The sequence below is a fragment of the Oxyura jamaicensis genome, chromosome 2 (assembly GCF_011077185.1).
Source record: "Oxyura jamaicensis isolate SHBP4307 breed ruddy duck chromosome 2, BPBGC_Ojam_1.0, whole genome shotgun sequence".
Taxonomy (NCBI): domain Eukaryota; kingdom Metazoa; phylum Chordata; class Aves; order Anseriformes; family Anatidae; genus Oxyura; species Oxyura jamaicensis.
The window spans coordinates 129,822,678-129,846,890 of NC_048894.1; positions in this window are offsets into that span (position 1 = coordinate 129,822,678).

The window sequence follows — 24,213 nt, forward strand, 5'->3', positions numbered from 1 at the left end:
GGAATGGTCACTGGACTGTTTGGCAATTTCCCAAATTTTAAATGCCATTAAAAGGGAAGAAATCATGGAAAAACTAAAATCTGATACTTGTTGTTGTTGTTGTTGTTGTTATAAAAGATAGCAATAAGGAATAGGGTAGAACAGAACAGGCAATGTATATATTTGTGTTGTAATGTCTACAAGTCACAATATATTCTTTGCAAGAAATAATTTCATACAGGAAAAACTATTCATGTTTTCAAACCTATTCATGTATTCAAACCTATAGTAGACCTCTGAAATTAGTCAGATGAATTTAATCCTAATGATACCTGTTTCTCTTTGAATAATATAATTGAACTGAGAATAAGTACTTCACAAGGAGACCTGCAATACAGATTTCTAAAGTTAGGTGAAGTGAATTTTTAATGATTAAGTGAAGAGGTTTGATATTAAAAAAAAAAAAAAAGAGAGATTAACAGGGGAGTGGAAGAAAGAATTAACTGTGATATTCCTAATGGATTGGTTATTCCTTTCAGTACTTGAAAGTGCTGTTCAGGAAAATGGGGTCTTGGCATACATATTTTTTTTATTATTATTTCAATATTTTTTCCAGGGGAACTTATGGGAATGGTATTATTATTATTAATAATAAACCCAGTTGCTAAAAAAATGATTTTATTATAGCAAAGGGAAACTTGGGATACTGAATAGCACTTTGTTTATATTTGAAAACGTGACTTAAAGAAATGTAAAACATTTCTTTTTCTTCGTGATAAAATGCTGCATAATACTTTAAAATGGAACATAAATAATATTTAGAATAAACAAAATAAATAAATGGAACATAATAAATAAATAACTGTAAGATAAATAGTCTTCTCCCTGAAGAATGTAGAAAATATTTTCAATAAATGAAACTTATACAGAAAAAAATGTTATAAATGACAAAATTGATTGTGAACTTTAGAAATGGTACTCAGCATTTGAAGCTTCCAGTTATAGAAGTATATGTTACTTCCATGCATCAGACTGATATATGTGAGAGAGATTATATGATTTATAGGTGACGTTAGGAGGTATTGCCAAATACTATGTTCATAACTCTAAGCCTTATCTTCATCTTAAAATTTTTTTTAAAATAATGATATTAAATGAATGTGGAAAAAAAAAAAGATTTATTTTAAATAAATAAAAAGTTAATGAAAATGAACTCACTGTATTAACGTGATTATTTATAACAGTGTCTGGCTATCAGCCTCTTCTTTAAAGCAAGAAGTATATTGGACCAGAGATATTCTTCAAGGTAATACACCACATTTGCTATCTTTATGAACAAAATTTTAAAGTTTGTTCCTGTTCTGTCGTGTCTGTTCTACAACATTCTGTATCAGATTGCAGGGTCCAAATTTTTATCTTTTAGTAGAAAGGGCTCTCATGAATATGAAACCCATTCATCAAAACTTGGCCTTCAATATCTTCAGCTGTTTGAATATCTAACTTTTCTGAAGAACTGTCATGGATTCCTCTGCATTCAGTGCGTAATGTGAGCGACCCTTCAGAGCTTATCTTGCTGAGGTTTCAGCTGTTGCTGCTGATGGCCAGTTCCTATACAAATCTACCTTTTGTAACTGCTTTTCTTAGGTGCTTTGTAACTCTTGAATCTGCCAAGCAGCTGTATAGTTTTCTCCAGTAAAGAGAGAATGAGTCATATGAATGGATCATACCAGGGTCACTGTGTGTGATAAGGTTATCTTCTTTTCTCCTTTATCCCACATCCCAAATTGAGAAACAGAGGTTTAAATGTCAGTTTCATCCTCAAACACATTTTACATTATTTATCAATTAAGCAGGAGCAAATGAAAACTGGACAGCATTCTGGGAATCTTGGTGGGTTCCAAGTTCTTTAGCAATGCTGGAGTATAGAAAAGTGCCTGTGGCATGCTACCCAAGTGGGTTCATGGTATTGTTCAGTTAAAATACATAGACCAATATTCTTATTTCATTACAGTGATCCTTTACTGCTCAGCTACTGTAGTTACCAAAACCTGCAGCAGAATACTAAGAAATGAAATATTGAAAATCTTAATCTTTTTGATCAAAATGTAACAAATTTATAAGCAGTGCCAGAAGGCTATGAATCTTTTCCTCACCATAAAAAAAAAGAACTAAATTATTTACTCATGACAAAGCAACATATCAAAGAGTGGCTAAATGACAGTAGAACTTGATATGTATATTTATATGACAGTATAATGTGATATGTATATAACAATATGTATATAACTTGATATGTTCGTAGGACTTTGGCTTTACAACTAGCTGTTAAATATACAGAAATACATACATGTCTGCAGAAAGTTTAATTGTCCAATGAAAAAACAGATTATAACAGAAACATAAACTGTCAGTTTTTACATTAAAATTATTAAAAATTCTGGAATATTAAGTCTTCAAGATGATAAAAAGTCATCTTCAACATTTGCCTTTACTGAAGAAAATAACAGACAACCACTTTTTAATTATAGGAACAGGCCACTTATTCCTTCTCAAGCAATGGAACCAAACAGATTGTAACAAATTTTTAGTGCTTGTAGATATTTTGATCAGATCCATTTTTATTATATAATCCATTGGATAGATTTTTCATGAATTCTGTTCCATTTAATGTCATTGTACACATTCTCCAAGTCCTTTAATGTACAACTGGTCATTTTCAGATCATTGGTGTATAATGGAGGTACCATTTTCTTGTTTGTATTCTTAAGTTTCTATTACAATAAAATTTCTGAGATGACCTTTAAATGTCATTTCAAACAGTGAATAAGTAATTGCAATTTTTTTTTATTTTTTTTTTGGGGGTGGGGGGGCGGGTGGGGAGGGAGGTCAGAACAAAAACATACAAATAAAATTTTTACCATTGTGGAGCAAGAAAAAGAACACTTAAGCATTTAAGTTATTCAAAAACTTGAACTAGAATTGAAAAGTCTGTGCTACAATTGAAAAAAATCTTGTCCTGTTAAAAATATTCCATCAACGGAATATGAACTAATGAGAAAGAAAACATGATTTCTAAACATATCAGGACCTTTCATATGTTTGTAATGAAAAATTTCCCAGTTATGTCTGAGGCTTACCATTAGTTTAGTTTTATATTTTTCAAAGTATTCTATATTATTTAAGATACCATGAGTTTTCGTACAGATAAACATCAAGTTGATTAATTTTTTATTTTTTATTTTATTTTGGTCCAGCCTTAAATTTTTTGGGCTGAGAAGTGATGCAGAAAAAAATAAAATAGTGTAAAACTCAGCCTTGACAAAACTATTTGTTGTGTTGGTCTTGTGTGGCCCTGGCCCTTAATGTATCTGGAAGTACCTGTTCTGTGCTATCAGGATTTGATTCTACAATGAAGAATAATAATGTTAGAGTGTAATCATTCCTTCCAATGCCCATAGGAGCCACCACTTGCCTTTGCTGTCTGTGTTGGGTAGTGCAGTCTATTCAGATATAATGGTATTATCTGTCAAGTCAGTTTGGTACTCAAACTTGATCTTTAAGATTAAACTTCCAGACTGCACTTATTGCCTTCATGGTAGCTTAATCTCCCCCTCTGGCATGGGGTGAGTTGGGGTTCAGAGATCCATGTCAATGCCTGAGATCTCATAGCAGGCACTCAGAACAGGTGGCTGGAGCCACCAGGGTCTTGCTGGAAGAGGGAGAGCAGCAGAAGGCAGTGGAAGAAGATGTAATGTTGGGGTTGTGGGCTGGGAGTGGGAATCACACACATAAACAGCATTGAGCCCTGCATGAACAGGGGACCCAATGAATCACAAAAAGTAAGTTTTCAAAAAGTTTTGACTAATTAGTGAAAATTTCTTCTTCCAGACATTGTGCTCCTTGCCTCCTCACACTGCTTTCCCAGTTAGCTGTGGGATAATAATTTTACTTCTTAACAAGTACGCTATTTTTTTTTTTATGGTTATGAATTCCCATACTTTTTTTCTTCTCCAGTGATTAATAGCACATCCATCAAATGTATTAGTGTGATATTGGAAGTGTTATACATCAGAGAATTGAAAGAATCAAGTGCTGGATTCAGTTTCCGAACAGCTCTAAATATAGTTTCTCATACATTTGTATGTTTATACAGAATTCTGACACAGTGATTGGATTATCTTTGAACATTCTCTGTTAAACAGTGGGGAACTTACATATGTTTGCTTTGAAGATTCCTAACAAACAAATACAGGTGCTGCTGGCATGTAGGTTACCATGCTATATTCTGATCGATATTCAGAGGTTGCTTCTTCACAACCTCTAGGTGACAAAGTAAACTACTCAAGTATTTCAGAACTTTGTTCAGCTAAAACCTGTGAGAATTACAAGACTGGAAACTGGATCTATGAAGAAAATACTTCATATTTAACAGGGAACCATTATGAGGCAGCATGACAATTTCATATATTAAAATCTCTGCTTTCTGTTTAGTTCATTAGATAAGAGCTAGTGAACCAGTGATCTATTTAGTGCATTTGTGTGTTTCTAAATACCTCACATTCTCAAATCCTTGTTCACTTTCCTTGAGAGTACTTTCCTGCATAGGAGAAGTGTACTAAGATTAAACAAATATGTAGCCTTGGAGTGACTTTGAAAAAGCTTGTTCCTTCATTCAGCCTTCTCTTTTTTTTTATTTTTTTATTTTATTTATTTTTTTTTAAATATGTATGAGGCACAAAATCTGCAGTTGTGGATGTACACATGCTGATATTTCCACATCTGTTGGTTAAAATTAAAAAAAAAAAAAAAAAATCAATGCTATGAAGAATGATCAAAACCAACAAATAGAAAACTTTCCCTTCAAAAACTCATAATTTAAATCTCAGGGGACTATTCAAAGCAATATATATACATATTTGAGTTGTTACTGCTGAATGTTGTTTCTTGACCAGACAGTGAAAACAGATTTAGTAACATCCTATGAGAAACAGTTGTGTTCACTGTGTGTTGAATCATTACCTAATTGTGTTATCACAATGGCTTCAATTATTTCAGTGACTTTGTGGCTCCAGTGGCTTTGGTGACCGAGACAAGTGAAATTTTTCTGTCCTATCCATGGTATAAGTTGTGCCACTTTGCTTTCTAATTTGATGCAGTGGGTAGAAAACAACTAAGGATAATGAAAGCAAGTAGAAGCAGCTCCTCCTGTTTGCTGAGATGTATGGCAAGAAGGACATGGAGGTGCTTGAGTGAGTCTAGAGAAGGGCTACAAAGCTGGTGAAGGGTCTGGAGAACAAGTCTTAGGAGGAGCAGCTGAGGGAGCTGGGACTATTTAGCCTGGAGAAGAGGAGGCTCAGGGGCGACCTTATTGCACTCTACAGGTACCTTAAAGGAGGCTGTAGCGAGGTGGTGGTTGGTCTATTCTCCCACGTGCCTGGTGACAGGACGAGGGGGAATGGGCTAAAGTTGCACCAGGGGAGGTTTAGGCTGGATATTAGGAAGAACTTCTTTACTGAATGGGTTGTTAGTCACTGGAATAGGCTGCCCAGGGAAGTGGTTGAGTCACCATCCCTGGAGGTCTTTAAAAGACGTTTAGATGTAGAGCTTAGGGATATGGTTTAGTGGAGGACTTGTTAGTGTTAGGTCAGAGGTTGGACTCGGTGATCTTGGAGGTCTTTTCCAACCTAGACTATTCTGTGATTCTGTATGTTTAGTAATATCACTCCATGATTACTCCATACTGAATGTCAGGTTACATGAGAAGGGTGCTTCTCCTCCTGACTCTAACATCCTGCCTACTGTGCATTGGGAAGCTGGCAGGTAAGAAACAAAGGGTCTGGTGCTGTATAAGCACCTAGCACAGGCTGTACTATAAACTTTTATTAATGTGGAAATCGAAATTAATGAGACTAAATATAACAGCTGCATTGATATTCAGCTAGTTGAGTTTCTAAACTTGCATTAGTAATCTGAAAGTGAAAATACATTTTACAAATTTAGTTACATAATTTGTCTAAACAGTTGTCTGGGTGCCTAGAGCTTTTCATAACAACATTTTAAATTTCCTTTCTGTTAATCTAGAAATTCTAATAACATTAACGTGAGGTTAACCAGAACAAAAGCATTTGAGGTGTTATTTCTGTCAAGAAGAGGCAGAACCAGACTTTATTTATTAGGAGAAGGAAGCTGAGAGAACAGAAGCTCTTGTGGACTTCCACAGTGTCACATACCTTTTTCACCTGGCTGCTTACATCCACTGCAGAATGTATTTCATCCAAGGGGTCTGATTCTGAGCATGTTCCAAATGATACTAAAGCCACACACAGATTACAATCATTCTGGCTTTGACATGACAGTAAAGAGCTATGAGGATGTTACTATTTCTAAAAAACAAGAATTAAATTGTTTCTGTGGTAAATTATTGAAATGTCAGTGCTCGTGCCTCATTTTTTCACATTCTGTACTTTGGGTAAAATACATACTTTCGGGAGATGTTGCAGGATGCAAGCCAATTGCTGTATATAGGCAAATTTTATCAAGCTGACAAGGTATTGCTACTATGGAAATCCTAGGTAGGAAAAATGTTCACTGCTCTTGTTCACTGTGATTTAAAAAGCATTACAATTAACTGAATCTAATTTTATGTGTGAAAGAGTATCAGAAGCCAGGCAATACAACTGTAACAGCTATTGCTTTTCTGTTCCAAAAATCTTTGGCATATGGACTGAGAGTTGCAGTAATTTGAGTTAAAAAAAGAGAAACCATTAGAAAATATATGTTCAGTTTACATTGAACCATAAAGATTACTAACATAAGTAAGAGCCTCTGTGGAGGAATGGAAAGCCCCCAGAGAATTTTATTTCTCTTTTATAATAACTGTCGCAATATATCAGAATGATTGACATTACAATTAGAAGGCCAAGAAGTTTCTACCTTTATTTAGTTTTAAAATAATAATAGAAGTTGTTTAAGGTCTAGGATCTCTACTACTAAGTTAAACAATAACAAGATCACCTTAATTCTGACCAAAGTCTTGTTATTAGATATTAAATAAGCAGAATCATAAATCCTGATGGAGTTACATTGTTTGAGACCGACTTCAATTTTGTCAAATCTTTGGTATCTTTAATTTTGAAATAGTTGTGCAGAGGGACTATGCAAACAAGTATTTATGTCTTGGATATCTATAGTTTCCTCTGTATGCTAACAAATGGATCAGAACGCTTTTTGCTTATGAGAGAAGGGACAACTAAGACCAGAAACACAATATTATGATTAAAATGGGTCATAGGGGTATCAAGAGCAGTGCAATGCACACATCTTATGTAATAGAAGTTTATTCTTAGATCTGTGTGGTGCTAGGCAGCTGAACACCACAACCGCTCTCTCACTCCCCCTCCTTAGATGAGGAGGGGAAGAAGTAAAGGAAAGAACAACTCACGGGTTGAGATAAGGATAATTTAATTAAAGAGAAAAAATATTATTAAGGAAATATTATTGTTAATTAAACGATTCAACTAAAGGGAAAAAAGGGAAAGGGGAAGAGGGATGGGAAAGGGAATAACAAAACAAAACAAGTAAAGGCTATGTGGAAGTGCAGAGGAAATAAATTACTCTCTGCTTCCCACAAATGAGCGATGCTTGACCACGTCCTTGAAGCAGGGCCTCAATGCACGTAGCTGGTGTTCAGGGGGAGGACAGATGTTTTGGCAACGAGAGCCCAGCCCTCCCCTCTTCTTCCTTTTTCCACCTTTTATTGCTGAGTGTGACATCATATGGTATGGAATATCCCTTTGGTTGGTTTAGGTCAGCTGCCCTGCTGATGTTTCTTTCTCACTTTTTGCCCACCCCCTAGGAGGGTTAGAGAGAGTCCTGATGCTGTGCCAGCACTGCTCAGCAGCAGACACAACACCGGTGTGATACCACTGCGGTTCTAGCTACAAGTGCAGAGCGCAGCACTGTGTGGGCTGCTGCAGGGAAAGTTAACATCCCAGCCAGACCCAGTACAGTCTGTCATGAAATGAAGCAGCTCCTAGGGACAAAGATCAATAAGAAATTATTTCCAGGTTTAAGGAGACATTTTGCTTACCTCTATGACATCTAGCACTGCTACTAGAAATTATAATTCTTGGCAAGGTATTCAGTAGATTTCTTTGTAACTCACTTACCAGAAGGCTTCTACAGAGCACTGTCCTGAAGTGAATGAGGTTTCTGACCTGGTTTGCAAAAATCCTGCATGAAAGGCCAGATAAGGCACTCCCAAAATCTGATGTTAACAAGGGTGATAATACTCATGGTGTCTACTCAAGTAATGTATTTCTTCTTCTGTAGTGCATCAGTTTTTGCCTGGATTACTGTAGTTAGACTAATTTCTGTTTCTATTACTGGAAATACAGCACATAAGTCAAAGAAGGTTCCTCCTTCCTTGATATTTCATGACTCTCAGCACCTTTCCTACATCTATAGCAAAATGCTCTTTGTGCTAAATGCATTTCACTTTCAAGTTAGATGAGCACGTAGCTCTTTCTGTCAACTACTAACAAGTAGAATTAAAAATTGAAAAAATTAAACTCTTTTGTAAAGAAAAACACGAATTAACTTTTGTTTTGATTTTCATCTATTCAGTGCCCCAAATATTTTAACTGAAACTTTTAAAACTAAATATACCTTATAACCACTGTATTACCCTGTTCAACAAATATTTCTTTAAAAAACATGCACTTTTGAAATTTAGCAAGCATTATTTTGATGATCCTATACAGTCACCATATTTGTTTTTGCTAATTTATATTTAGTCTCTTATTTTTAGCTCTACAAATACAGAGCTATTATTAAAATAATTTTGTAGGTCAAATTACAGATTACATTTGTTGAACACATAAACAGCTATGTGTGTAAAATAAAAATAATACTAAAAGTATTTATAAAAACTGATGAAAATAGAAGCAATTAGAAATATATTTTTTTTTGCAGTACTGTAAAGTTACATTATAGTATAGTACTTTTGCAGTACTATTAAAAATACTATGAATTACAATTTCCCATTGTACTGAATTTTACTTAGTTTACTGATATAGCTTGTTTGGCTGATGTCAAGAAAAGCAGCAGTAAAAAATACTACTTAAATTTAAGTGATAACATTTTTGAAAACTTTTTTTTTTTTTTTTTTCTCTAATCCTACTTCTTCTTCTGGAGGTTAAGATCTGAAGCATCTAGAATTACCTGTTTCTGCCCTTTTAACTAGATGTCAATAGTTTCTGATCCTTCACTTTTGATAAATTGAGCTCATGCACATTAATATATTTCAGTAATAACTTGACTAAGTTGTTTTATAGGTCTTCCATTAAACCTACCTTCTTACCTGCAGCTGAAAGTTATGTCTCGACTGAAAAAAATTCCTGGCCAAATTATTGTCTTAAATAAATTCCTTAAAAATATAATTCATGAATTCATTGTTTTAGCAGTGTAGTGTAGTTCTATAATCTGTTCTAAAAAGAACATATATGCCTTTTTAGCTCTGATGTTATGTTGCAGGTTTCCAGTCTTCGGAAACATTTGACATTTATTTCTATGTAAGCTTAAATCAAAATCCCATTAAATAAGGCATATATATTTATTAATGAAAATATGCTATTCTGGAATAAAGGTGTAGCATGCAGTGTCTTAGTGTAATTTGAATTTCTAAGATTTTTCATTTTTAGTAAATTCTATATTCAATATTTTTTCAATATAATGCATTTGAAATGGTAGTAGGCTGTCATATCAAATTTCTGTCGCAATTATGTATTATAATACTGAAATAGCAGAATTTCTTTCATTACAACTGGAAGGATTCCTTGGGCAGTCAATGTAAATACCTTATCACTTACTGTATTATGGGGCTTCATTTATAAATAGATCAAGAATATAATTCCAGAACAAATCATACCCTTCTTGTTTTGCAATGAGATAACTGGAAGCCTGGTGTTTTGAACATGAGAATAAGATGAGTACTAATTTGAAAAAAATATATATGTTTTGGTAACATTCTAACATTCTAATGTCAGAATGTTACCATTCATTATTATTGTTATTATATTATAATAATTATTATTATTGTTATTATATTATAATAATAATTATTGTTATTATTATTATATTACCATTCATCATGTTCATCATTAGATTCTACTTTTACTAAAATATCAATATTATATTGCCCATGTTGTATATATTTTCTCATGGTTTAGTTATGTAAGTAAGAAAAGGAATGTAAGAAAGCTTAAAGTAAAAATGTCTTTGCAAGATATTCTGAAGAAGGGCATAACAATGAAAATATCAAAGGTCAGAAATGAAAAGGACTCAAACATTTATTTGTCTTAGAAATCATGAAGTTAAAAAAAAATCATAGTTTGTTGTCTTGGTGTATGATCTTTGACACTGAAGATTTGGCAACAATGCATAAATAAGCAGTTCTTTCAAGATAGAAAAAAAGCCTCTAGGAGGTACATAGAAGATCTTTGCAATATCTATGCTTTTACTGCTTTGATACCAATTCATCTATTCAGGGAAGAAGCAATCTACACAGCTGAAATGCTTATAACAAATTTTTGCAGTCCTTAGAAGATTAGCACATAGGACAGACATAGATTCTCCCTGTGGTATTTTAGTTAACATCCTCTGTCATGTTCTCCCCTATCCATCTCATGTATGATTTTGAAAAGGAGTCTAGATAAATTAATATTTTCAGGACATGCTAAATTTAAAACAGTTATCAGCTGCTACCATGTATTACTTTTCTCCTAGTTTCATTTAACAGCATATGCCTAGTTGGCACAAGCAAAGGCCAGAGACAACAGACACTAAGAAAGAAGGTCCTTTAGTATTGAATGACATGCAGAAAACAGGATTTAGGAAAAATCCTGTAAGCAAAGAACTTCTCCCAAATGTGAACCCAATCTCCTTATAAATAAGTATCAAAATATTTGTATACCCAGAAAAAAAGCAGGACTGACAGATCACTTTGGCTCTATTTTGTCAGAGCAGTTTAAAACCTTTAAAGTACTCCACTTTCTGCATGCAGATGAACACTCAGTTCAACCTACACCTATATTAATGCAATGGCAAGGCTGCAGGGTGAAATGGGACCAAAGGTGAGGAACTGTGAAAGCAGGGATTGCGGTATGACTTTGCTTGAGCATCCTTTGGTAATTGAATGATACAGAAGGCTTGCATATATGGGGATTTTTCATGTGTTAGATAATGTCACTAGAATGGCAAGGAGACATTTTTAACTCTCAGAGGCATTTTTAACTCCTTCCCTCAGGCATCTTCTAACTGCTGTTTTTTTCTCCTGCACAGCCCTTTTCTCTGGACTGCAAGAGCAGCTATCAACTTGGATGAGGCATATTTGCTTCAATTTGGTGTTTCTGTTGCACTGTTTGCTATAGGTCACAGAAGAGGAGAAATAGACTCACAGCTGGATACAATCTCTCTGATTACCCTAAGCAAGTGTGATCCCCTGGGCGTTATACATCTTGAATTTGTCGTAAACTCTATTCGATATCCATTGATATTTCTGTAATTCTGCAGTTCAGGAGACTGAGCATTTGCAGCCCTTATCAATTAGCTGCAAAAATTTAGAGCTTTAGAGATAAAGTTGCAGCAGGAAGAAACCATATAAATTCCAGAGAATAAACACAGTTTCCATGGAATTAATAGGGCAAGGTTTTATGGGGACAGGCAATGTATTTCATTCCATTTTAATAAAGACTATTTTTTCCCCTAGACCACATAGCATACAAAGGCTATTTTTCTAGTCATGCAGGAATCATAAGCTCCAATTAGCATTTTAATATCAATTTAGGAATTTAGTGTCACTCTAACAGGAAATAAATTCTTTCATTTCTTGTTTTCATATGTATATTTCTTGAATGGGAAAGTGCTTTATTGGAATTCGTCCCTTATTTGTTCAGTCTACAGCCCATTTTCCAATCCCTTTTTCATTTTACTAGGTTGATCAAGGTGATTCAAAGCTTTTTGATTTGCCTCCCCAGTTTTTGTGAACCCTGACGTAGAGAACAGAGAATGCAGTTTCCAAAAACCATATTCAAACTTCTCCCTACAATGGAAGGCAGAAAATGAGCGATGGTGAGACTGAGCATTTCTGAATCTTTTCAGGCTTTCTTTCAGTGCTACCCAGAAGCATGGCGTGGTGGTTTAACACCAATAAGTAGTTCAGCACCACTACACTGCTCTCTCACTCCCCCTCCTCAACAGAACAAGGGGAGAAAATATGATGGAAAAACAAACAAACAAACAAAAACCAAACCAACCAACCAACCAACCAACCAACCAAACAAAAAAAAACACCTCTTGGGTTGAGATAAGGACAGGGAGGTTACTTCCCAGTTACTGTCATGTGCAAAACCAACTCAGCATAAGGGAAATTATTGACTACTGATAACAGACAAGAGCTGCTAGTCCAAAACCACCTTCCACCCATACACCCTTTTATATTTCCTTCCCACGAGTGGCACAGGAGAACAGGGGCTGTGGTCAGTCCCTTACTCTTTATCTCTGCTGCTCCTTCACAGTCACATTCTTCCCCAGCTCCAGCATGGGGTCCCTCCCATGGGATGCTGTCCTTCTCAAACTGATCCTATGTGGGCTGCCCACAGGCTGCAACTCTTCAAGAACTGCTCCCACATGGCTCTGTACCATGGGGTCCATTGCCCAGGAGCAAACTGCTCCAGCACAGGTGGCAGCTGCCTCCAGACCCCCTGCTCCTGTGTGGGCTCCTTTCCACGGGCTGCAGCTCCGGCCCGGGGCCTGCTCCTGCGGGGGCTCTCCATGGGCCGCAGCCTCCTCCAGGCCACATCCACCTGCTCCACCGGGAGCTTGTCCACGGGCTGCAGCGTGGAGATCTGCTCCATGTGGGACCCATGGACTGCAGGGGGACACCAGGGGCCTCTCCACAGGCCGCAGGACCCATCCAGCAGGATGCTGCTGCGGTCCTGGAGCACCTCCTGCCCTCCTGCTGCACCAACCTTGGGGTCTGCAGGACTGGTTCTCTCCCAGCTGCTGTTGTGCAGCAATTTGTTCCCCCTCCCCCCCCCTCTTCCCTCCCTCTTTCTTAAATCTGCTCTCCCAGATGTCCAACCAGTGTCACTCCTTGGCTTGGTTCTGGCCAGCAGTGGGTCCCCTTTGGAGCTGGCTGAAGCTGGCTCTGATCTAACATGGGGCAGCTAGTGAGCCACTTCCTACAGAGGTCACCACCTGCAGCCCCCCACTACCAAAATCTTGCTATGTCAGCCATGCAGTACACATGCAATACATGTGTATTTTCAGAATACAGAAGGAAACTAGATTGTGCTGGCTTTGCTCATTCAATCTCTCTCTCTCTCTCTCTCTCTCTCTTTTTTTTTTTTTTTTTTAATGATGAAAGAGATTGTTGAAGAAAGCCTCTGTGTGTCAATACACAGAGAAATTGCACTGAATTGCAGGATGAATGTGCACAGACCATGCATCTGTTTTTTTTTTTTTTTTTTTTTTTTCCTCCTTTGTAACATTATACATTTATATATTATTTATGTGTGCACTGAGTAACATTTAGATATTAATACAGTCTTTTTTAATGTCATATAGCAGTATTTTGGTACCCACTTTCCTGCTGCAGGCCACTAACAGTGAGATTTTTATATATTATCAGTCTGAAAGAGAACAATAACTAGATGACCTACTGATCTTATCATAGTATACTGTCATTATGCTGTTTTGTTATCACCAAATATAAAATATTTAAGTGGGAAGAACATTTGGACTTTCCCAGGAGAAATAACAATAGAAGCCATACATGTATTTATTCTCAATTTTTTTCATTTTTTTTTTTTGGGGGGGGGGGGTTGTGGCAGAGGGGCAAAGCAAGAATGTCAGAAAGATCTGCTCCCTCCACTCTTTTAATTTCATTCTGAAAATCATTGTCCATGTTGTTGACTACTCACTATGTATTACTGTATAAACATCATATTCAAAAGGTATTTGCTTAAGAAGCAATGGCATACTGGGCCAAATACAATCCTGTGCTGAAATAGTTTTCCATTACCCAAATAGAATTATGATCACGCCATGAGGTTGTCTAAGCTTTCAGTACTGAAATGGCCAACAAAATCCTAGACCTTGAATTCAAGCCCTGAAAAAAAAGCATCAAATATTTAAAAAATAAGTGTAAACATATCTTAATTAGGAAACGGCACCTAAGAAATTTATAAGCCCTTTAGTTGCCTTTGTTAGGATGTTGGCAGCAATTTTACAATTCCTTGTATAACTACCAAATCTGTAACAATCGACAGATATTAAACAATTAAGATGCATTCCTTTTGTCTTCCTAGTAGAATTAACCAGACCTATATCTCTGTTTACTGCTTTAAGGCCAAGTGGAGTAGCTAGGTAGCTTGAATTAAGAATTTCTCATAGAGCTGCGTGAATAATTAATTTTTGATCCCTGACCAAACTGAGGAAAATGAAACAAACAATGTCCTTGTATCATGCCAAATATATATATATATATTTTTTTTCCCTGCCTGGGAAAACAATAAAGCATAGCTTAGGGTTAGATCTGGGTAGTTTATTCTACCTAAGACAAGTTTTTTCTTTTTTTTTTTTTTTTTTTTTTTTTTTTTCTATTTAAAAATTTCTTAAAGCCTTTGTTATTAGAATAATAAACAATAAAAATAAATAAACTTCAATGAGATGTCTTAGAGTAAAAGCTGAAATATCATGACATTCAAAGGATTTTTTTTTTAATTAAAGAGTTTTATCTGTCACTAAATTCAGCTAACCTCTAGAAATGCATTCAAATTAACTTTAAATGAAGTTATTGAAATCAAAAATCAAATTTTGCTTTTTTCCTATTTCTCATTTGCAATCCACCATGCAATAATGAGAGTGTTGTCAAGCTTCTCAATATATACATACAGATCAGAGTGATGTAACTAAAAAGCAGAGATATTTGTAGTCCAGAACCTGGGCTCGTGAGAATCTGAAGAGAGCACTTTGGAATGAGAAACAAGTGGTAGAGAAGAGTTTCTTATTAAGCAGTATCCTCTTCAAGTGATGAGTGCAAAGTTCAGCAAGGCATTTTGGCATATAATTAGAGATCAAACTTAAGCTTCCTAGAAACTTAGGCTTAATTTTCAATTTGGCCCCTTCTTTGGTTCCTTTTCCTAAACAGCCTTGGTTCAGAAAACACACTGGCATTTCTCATGGAAATCTTTCAGTAGATCTGCCAGCTTTCCCTTGGTGGATGATCTTTTTACCATTTCCTCTAGATCTATTTTTCAGAAGCACTAAATTCCTCCACTAACTTATTTGTCTCTCCTGTTGTTTTCTGAGTCAAATTTCTTAACTGTTCCAGTTTTAACTTTGGTTAGCTTTCCAGCACTGTCCCAACTCTCTATGCATTTTTCAACTATTCCTAACTATACTTCCTTTAGAGAGCTCCTGGTCTCTACAGGTGAGAGCAAAGTAAATAATATAAAATAAGGTATACACCTTGAAGGTATATACCTGATGTCACTTTCTATTTAATATGTAGATAATTTGCATTTGTCCTATCACAGGTTAGTCTTATTATTTTACTTAAAATAGACAGACACAGGAAAACATGAAATACAACTGAAGAGCTTTAAGGGAAAGGGACTTAGACTAAAAGAAAAAAAAAAAGGCAGATTTAAAAGAAAAAAAATGCAAACCTACAGTACACTACAGTGTTATATAAAGTGATTAAGTGAAGAGCAGAGCATTTAGCATTCTAAAAGAAGCATATAGAGCAATCATATTTGTTTTGGATATTTCTCCTGTGATGTTTTCTGCATTTATCAAGAACTATAATTTATCTGTGCAGGTCAGTTGTTTACAACCACATCTCTTTCTCTTCTCTTCCTGTTTAAATTTTTACATCATTTGTTTCATGTTATTTTTTAACTCCTTTGTCATTTTTTAAATGTTACTGAAAATATGAGTAAACTGCATTCAACACTCATGAGAGTTTTTTCCTGGTAGGCAGTCACATATGACATTGCCCATTATACTTTGTAATGTTGACACAAAGCTCCCTAGTGTCTGTTTAGATGATGTAATTGAATTAATTACTTATAGTAAGCTGCTCATGAGAGGGGAGTAAAGTAACAAATGTCAAACCTTTGCCAGGAAATGATAAGACATCATTGGGAAAAAGTGAGTTTTCATTATTCCAATGGCAAATCTGGGAACATTCTTCATATTTCATGTCAAAATTTGTCTTTCTATCTCACAAAATGGAATATATATTCTGGTGGGAGAATTTTTCCCTCCATTTCTTTTTATCCAAAAGTTGGATAGCCATTGGAATACATCCAAAAGGATATCTCTATCTGAGTGTTAAGCTAATATTGGGTACCCAAAACAGCAGCATCCAAGAATCAGAATAAAAACTATGTGTTCCAATGTTGTCAGAGTAGCTGGACCTTATTAGCATGCCAGATTGAATAACAAAAGGAAGAAAAGAAGAGAGATGCCTCTGTCATGCAGGCTAGATTTAATTAGATGTGAATATTATGTATTGGTCTTATATTTTCTTGAGAGATGTTCAGAGGAAATAAAAGTATGTAAGGAAAGAGGCTCTTTAAAAAAATAATTAATTATTTTATTTATTATCATAGCCTGAAACTACTATGGGATCTCAAACTGCTTTATCAAAACCCAACCATAGGCCATGAGAAATGTTTCTGCAAGTTGCTCTCCTATGTAATTGTTTTTAATCAGTGCAATTTATGTTATCCAATAAAGTTAGTTATTAAAATGATTGTTTAATTAATTCTAATTCAATAATTCTCATTTAAAAACCAGAACATAAGCCCATTAGGTACATATCAGACCATTTACTTATTTCGAGTAACCCCTTTGGAAATGATTACATGTTTGGATAACTGCTTTCTAACTCCTATAAGGAAAAAGAAATTCATAGCTCTGACTCTCTGAGCTATATATATTAATTTAAGTTGATTTTAATAATGCAGTAACTATGTACCAGTAATCTTGATTATACATGGAAATTTCTGAAATTTTAACTGAACAGGTTAATAGAGGTTTGGATTTGGCCTTTTTGTATACATGTTGTCATATCTGTCAAGTAAATATAATTAAAGTTAAGTAAATATACTTAAATAATAGAAGGGGAATAAACAAATCAGAATAAATTAAAATATAACTAGCTCTTTAGTGTTTGGAAAAAGCTGAAAAAAAGAAAATATTTCAGAGAAAAAAAGCATCTGCATTTCAAAAGAAGCTAGAATGTATACAGATAAAACAAAAGTAATGTTTTTCTCAATGGTAAAAAAATATTTTCAAAACTATTTTGTTTGTTTTTTGATACAAAAAAAAACAACTTGGCTTGAAATTTAAGATCATTTGATTATTAAGTTATTAAGATCTCTTGGTTATTTTCTTTTAAAGTTACTAGTTTACTACCTACTCTACGTTCATAACAGAGAAAAATGTTAATATTGCAAAAGACTAGAAAGATCTCTCCCTCAAAAATGTTAAGGATGTCAGCTCAGTTGCTGTCACAAAAATGTGTAGTGCAATGCTTAGAAAGTTATCAGTCAGTGAAAGGAGAATAGATAATTCCAGTTCCCATGAAAACATTGCATTAAATAAATTATCAGAAAACTGTGTGCTCAGGTGGCTAAAATGCATACCCAGATGTTTTCAGAGATATTTTAATTATTTTATCAAGAAAACTTAATACTTAGAGGAAGATTAATACTTAATACACTTTGAAATATTTAATGTGTACCATCCTATGAATTTTGCTACATTTAAGAGGCAAATTCTACTTTCAGCATTCTTTGTTTTTAATTCCTCTGAGATTGTAGAGAACATTTCTGAGCAAAAACAATACTTTGTACTTTATTACCGAGTGTTTACTTTGTAAACATAGCAGATGAAACTATCAGATTGTATACAGCATAAATATTAAAATAATTTCTTAGAAGTTGCACCAGCTTGTGTGGTGGCTACTACATTAATTTCTTGTTATAAATTTTTTTATACCAAATTAAAATGTTTGTGCAATAATATTAAAAATCACAGAAGTTATTAAAAATTCCATGTTATTGAAGTTTTCCAGACACTGTCAAGGTGCTGAAAGCTAAACCTATCACACAGAATCACAGAATAGTCTAGGTTGGAAGAGACCTCCAAGATCACCGAGTCCAACCTCTGACCTAACGCTAACAAATCTTCCACTAAACTAAGCTCTACATCTAAACGTCTTTTAAAGACCTCCAGGGATGGTGACTCAACCACTTCCCTGGGCAGCCTATTCCAGTGACTAACAACCCGTTCAGTAAAGAAGTTCTTCCTAATATTCAACCTAAACCTCCCCTGGCGCAACTTTAGCCCATTCCCCCTCGTCCCGTCACCAGGCATGTGGGAGAATAGACCAACCCCCACCTCGCTACAGCCTCCTTTCAGGTACCTGTAGAGTGCAATAAGGTCGCCCCTGAGCCTCCTCTTCTCCAGGCTAAATAATCCCAGCTCCCTCAGCCACTCCTGGTAAGACTTGTTCTCCAGACCCTTCACCAGCTTTGTAGTCCTTCTCTGGACTCGCTCGAGCACCTCCATGTTCTTCTTGTAGCGAGAGGCCCAAAACTGAACACAGTACTCACGATGTGGCCTCACCAGAGCCGAGTACAGGGCTCAGACTTCCTTCCTATCAGACATTGTTCCTAACGCAGTCACTGATGTAACGTGTGCATCCCTCTCTAACCCCTCCTACCTCTGTACCTCTCTCACTTTTTTTCCTCCAATAAATTCAATGAGAATTTTTCATTTTCTTCCTGCTTTGTTTATTATTCTGTAGGTTCACAAATGTTTAGTGTGGTATCTTTGAAGCCTGTCATACATGAATCTGTTTTGAGTAACTAAGCTATTTAAATCTCTCTTACTAGTACTACAGACAGAACATCTTTCATTTAAAACTGTCTAAATGGATTTGTGACTGCACAGATTGACATGAGATAGATTTGATTTTCCACATCATAACCTAGACCTGTGCAATGCATAAGCTAGAACATATGACTTAAAGCCACAGAAAGTGACTGCAGAAGGCAGAGATACAAGCAAAATACCTTTAATCCATCTCCTTATCATCTCTTCCTTGGAAATTTGATTCCTAAAGCTCACTATTCTTCCTCAACTTCTACTTTCTCAGGAAGCATGCATCAAACTCCTGCACCAATACCACGTAAAATGCATTATCTTTCTTATGCAGCTACTCCATGAGAACAGAATGACAGGTCTTCCTTTTCTGAAGTAACATGGCCAATCCTTTTACTGTCCAACCCTTTGACAACTCCAGTCAAAGTCATCTGTTCCTCCCACTTAAGTAAAATACCTCCTACTCTGGCAGTGGGAGGTCATGTTTCTGCATTTTCACAGTGTAGTGGGTTTACGTGGCAAGGTTTTGATAGCAGGGAGCCATAAGGATGGCTTCTGTGAGAAGGATCTAGAAGCTGCCCCATGTTAGGTAAGGGCCCCACTGCTGACCAGAGCTGAGCCAATAAGTGATGTTGTTTTGCGCCTCTGTGAGATCATATTTAAGACGGGAAAAAAAAAAGGCTGCGCCACACAGCAGCTGGGAGAGTGAGAGGAGTGAGGAACAGCCTTGCAGGCACCAAGGCCAGTGAAGAAGGAGGGGGAGAGGTGCTCCATGTGCTGGAGCAGAAGTCCCCTGCAGCCTGTGGTGAGGACCATGGTGAAGCAGGCTGTCCCCCTGCAGCCCATGGAGTACCACAGTGGAGCAGGGTTCCATACTGCAGCCCGTGGAGGAGACCACATTGGAGCAGGTGGACCTGCACTGACGGAGACTGCGGCCTGTGGAAGACCCCAGCTGGAGCAGATTCAAGGCTGGACCTGTAGCCCGTGGAGGGGAGACCATGCAGGAGCAGGTGACCTGGCAGGAGCTGCTGCCCGTGGGGGACCCAGGTTGGAGCAGTTTGCTCCTGAGGGATGGACCCCGTGGTACGGACCCATATCTGGAGCAGTTCTTGAAGAGCTGCTGCCTGTGGGCAGCCCATGCAGGATCAGTTCAGCAAGGACTGCATCCCATGGGAGGGACCCCACAGCACAGGGGACGAGAGTGACTGAGGAGAAGCAGCAGAGAAGAAACACTGTAGACTGACCATAACACCCATTCCCTCATTCCCCTGCGCCACTCAGGGGGAGGAGGTGGAAGAGGGTGAATGGGGGGGAAGGTGCTTTTGGTTTCTTTCCTTTGTTTCTCACTTCTCTAGCTTGTCAGTAATAGGTAATAAATCTTTTTATCTCCCTATGCTGAGGCTGTTTTGCTTGTCACAATAATTACTGTGTGATGTCCCTGTCCTTATCTCAACCCTTGAGCCCTTTTCATTGTATTTACTCCCTGCTCCTCTTTGAGGAGAGGGAGTGAGAGAGTGGTTGTGGTGGAGCTAGGCCACCCACCTGAGTAAAACCACCACACACAGTAACTTCTGTGTTCCTCAGTTTTTAAAATAGATAGTCTGAGGTCTGATTTTCAGAAAGCAGTCTGAGGTCTGATTTTCAGAAAGTAAATACTCAGTCTTTCACTCTTAACTGTTTCACTGCCTCAAATCACCAGTCACTTTTGAAAACATAGACCAGAAAATGCAAGGATAGATAATTATTACCTCTCATAAGAAAGGGTACACTTCAAAGGAGGTTTTATTATTATTATTATTATTATTATTATTATTATTATTATTTTAACCACTCTATGGTAATAAGCATACAGAAATTTGGGAGACAGGTTTGGGTAGCAGTATTTATAGTCTACAATATAGAACAACACACACAGAAAACAGCAGGGCAACTCACAAAGCAAAGCTGTCAATGACCTCACTTAAGCCTGGTTGTTCTCTTTTGTCCAACTTCAGAGTCATTACAGGAATAAATTCTTGGGGCAATCTGACTGTTTCTGAAGAGTTAGAACTGTAGTGTTTGAGGTTCAAACTATAAAAAAAATAAAAACACGGGCAGTTTAAAAATTTGCATCCCTGATCCTTGGAATTCCCACTCCTCATACTTGCGATCAAATATATCTTCACTTGTACTGTGAAAACTGAGAGGTAAGAGTCAAATGGGAAAAGTTGCATAGGAATATATACATATATGTATGTATATGCCTATAATTACATTATCACCCAAGGATTTCAACAATAAATGGTTCTGCAAAGTGTCAGGAACTTTAAGATTTAAACTATAAAGAGACATGTTCTTATTCCCATCAGTCTTCTGACGGACTGGAGAAGAGATACATGTTTATCAATGCTGACAATAATTATCCAGGAAAAGAAAGTGATAACCTTTATCATGCCAAACTGCTTAAACCTAAAATATACAGTTTCTGAGGTGCTGTCAAGTGCAGTTAACTAATAAGAGCTCTACTGGAATGCAGTGACAGTGTGCTGACAAGATCCAAGTCTGTGCAAGATCAAGGTGACTTAGAACATTGTACCAATTATCTGTTGGATATATAACAGTCTTCTACAGCTGTCATGTTTGCAGAAAAAGAAGTGAGAATGAGAAGAGATACCTTAATGAGATATATGGTACCATGGTCTCTAGTGCTCCGAATGAGGCATGTGTCATGGATACTGCTGACGACGGAGAGCAGTACCTTCATCCTGCTGTATATTTGACTGGCTATAAGGGCTGTCTCAAGGTGTGCTAGCTCAGGCTCGATTTAGAGCTGGCAGAAAACAAAGTGATGTTACTTGGTGCAGAAGAATCTATCAGAAACTTAGTATGAATGCAGACTGGCATGACATCAAATGTTCTTTGTGCAACAAATATATAATGAGCAAAAAAATGAACCCAGTGTCTTTCCTAGCAGTAATCTGGCAGCCTGATAGGAAAATGTAAATGTTTACAATTATAGTCTTTGCTATTGAAATCATATTGAGCTTTGCTAGCAATGCACAACTTAGCAGGTCATCAAGTTGCTGTTATTAATCTGGAAATACTGACCAAAATGATAAAAAAAAATGTTGTGTTGAAATATTTGAGAAGCAAAATCAGTGTTATTTAATACACAGAAATTTATAGTTTTGGTATGGACTTTTTATTCATTTCATTTTTTTCACAGAACAAAGTTGAAATTCTTTAGAGATGAAAGCAGAAAATATATTGCAAAAGAAGTATTAACCTTGAATTAAAAACTTATTTAAATATCAAAACACTATTTTGGAAACAAATAGTTTAACTGATGCTACAACTAATCATCTGTGTTGCCAAAGCTCTCCTAGATTAAACCCATATAAATCCCCAAAGCTATTTGTGTATAGAAATTGTTAGGTTAAGCTTTTGTATAGCTTACCTAACACAGTGGAATTGAAATAAAGAGGAGGGGAATGAGTTCAGGATATTAGTCCTGTCTCTCAAATCACAAAATCATCCTAATCAGAAAATGAAATTCTTTTCAACTGAAGCAAAAGTTCAAGGAGACAAATGTTTTTTTCTTCTTTATCTATGAGCATATAAACAAAAAAATAATAACAAAAAAAAACCTCTAATTTCCTAATTGCAGTCCACTGTTAGCATTTGAAAACACTGTAAGAAAATCTTAATTTGGTAAAACTCTGGTTAAAAAATATCACCATAATCAAAACAAAATTAATTAAGAAATTTGCACTCCAAGAGCAATTGTGTTATTCTTTTCTATACTTTTATTTACATTGTTTTTGAGAAAAGGCTATTTGGGAGGGAAATTATTGATATATTGGAATATAAGAATATAGACATTAGAAATATTGTGGAAAAATATATTTTCACTTTCTGTGTCCACTCAGCTGCAAAACAAAACAAAACAAAATAAGACAAAAACCCTGCAATTTGTTAATTTATATATTGCAACCTCTATTGTAATTTGGTAACAGCAACATAAACAAGGGTTTAGTGTTCCATTTTCTTGAATATCTTACAGTGATTTTCCTGTTATTTAATTCTAAAAGTGCACACACTTTGTGTATTTCTTCAGTAAAAATAAAAAATAAAAAGAAGATATTTCACACAAAAAATTTCCACCAAAACAACAATCTGAACTATAAATTGCCTTGGAATAAATAATTCTTAATTATTCTGTTCTTAGAATTACCTTAAAAAATATAAAATTGATTGTAAAATACTAAAAATACCATGGAAAATTCCCTTTCACTAACAAGGTGTAACAATTTGGACACATGAAGAGTTGTGTGTGCATTAAATATTACTGATAAAATTTCCTTAAAGGTCATTTACAGGATTAAGAATGCCAATCTATGTGTAAAACTCAGTATAAATTTTTAATTTCTTTCATTTTTAAATAAATAAAATGATTTTGATTACTTCCTTGAGCAAATATCTCACAAGATCTCTTTTTTGATCTCTTTACTTTGTTATGAATATTGACAAAAAATGTTCACTGAGGAATAATAGAAAGGAGGCTGAATATTGGCAATACTGTGTTCTGAGGGAAAGAAGGAAAGGGGAAGGGGAAGGGGAAGGGACGGGAAGGGACGGGAAGGGACGGGAAGGGAAGGGAAGAGGGAAGAAATTCAAAAAGAATATTACTGTAATATGCAGAATTTCGAGGCCTGAAGATTATATTTTTGTCTCTGGGAACAGGCATTCACAATCAAAGCTAAGTGCCCATTTCCCAGGTAACTGACAGGACCTGTGCTGGGGTCCATGAGGTCACACTCACACCATTGCTGCAATGGAAAAGTCAATCCACCAAAAAAAAAAAAATAATAATAAAATAATCACCAGAGAGATGGTGCTTCCTTCATCATGCCTGGACTGATGGGAATAAAAGTTTCTGCATGATGGACTATTCAGCTTGGGTACTAAATGTGAAACATTCCTGCTCAGAAGCATGGACTCTGCTAGCAAAGATGCATCATCTCATGCTCTTTGACTTCCTATGCACTTTTATTTTCTTTTAGAAAGTCCACCTTTTCATTTTCCTCATAGCATAGCCCCTGTTTGTATTTTAAGTCATTGGTTGACTTTGCTAACAAAATGGAAGACCTGAGCTCTGGATCTGGCTTATCAAATATAGAACATTCAACGAACCCTAATATTTGATGTTTAATCTTAAAGAAAATATTGCAAAATACTAAGAAACCCCAAAAGGGTATGTCTACTTTTCCTTGCCTTACATTTTGCATGGTTGTT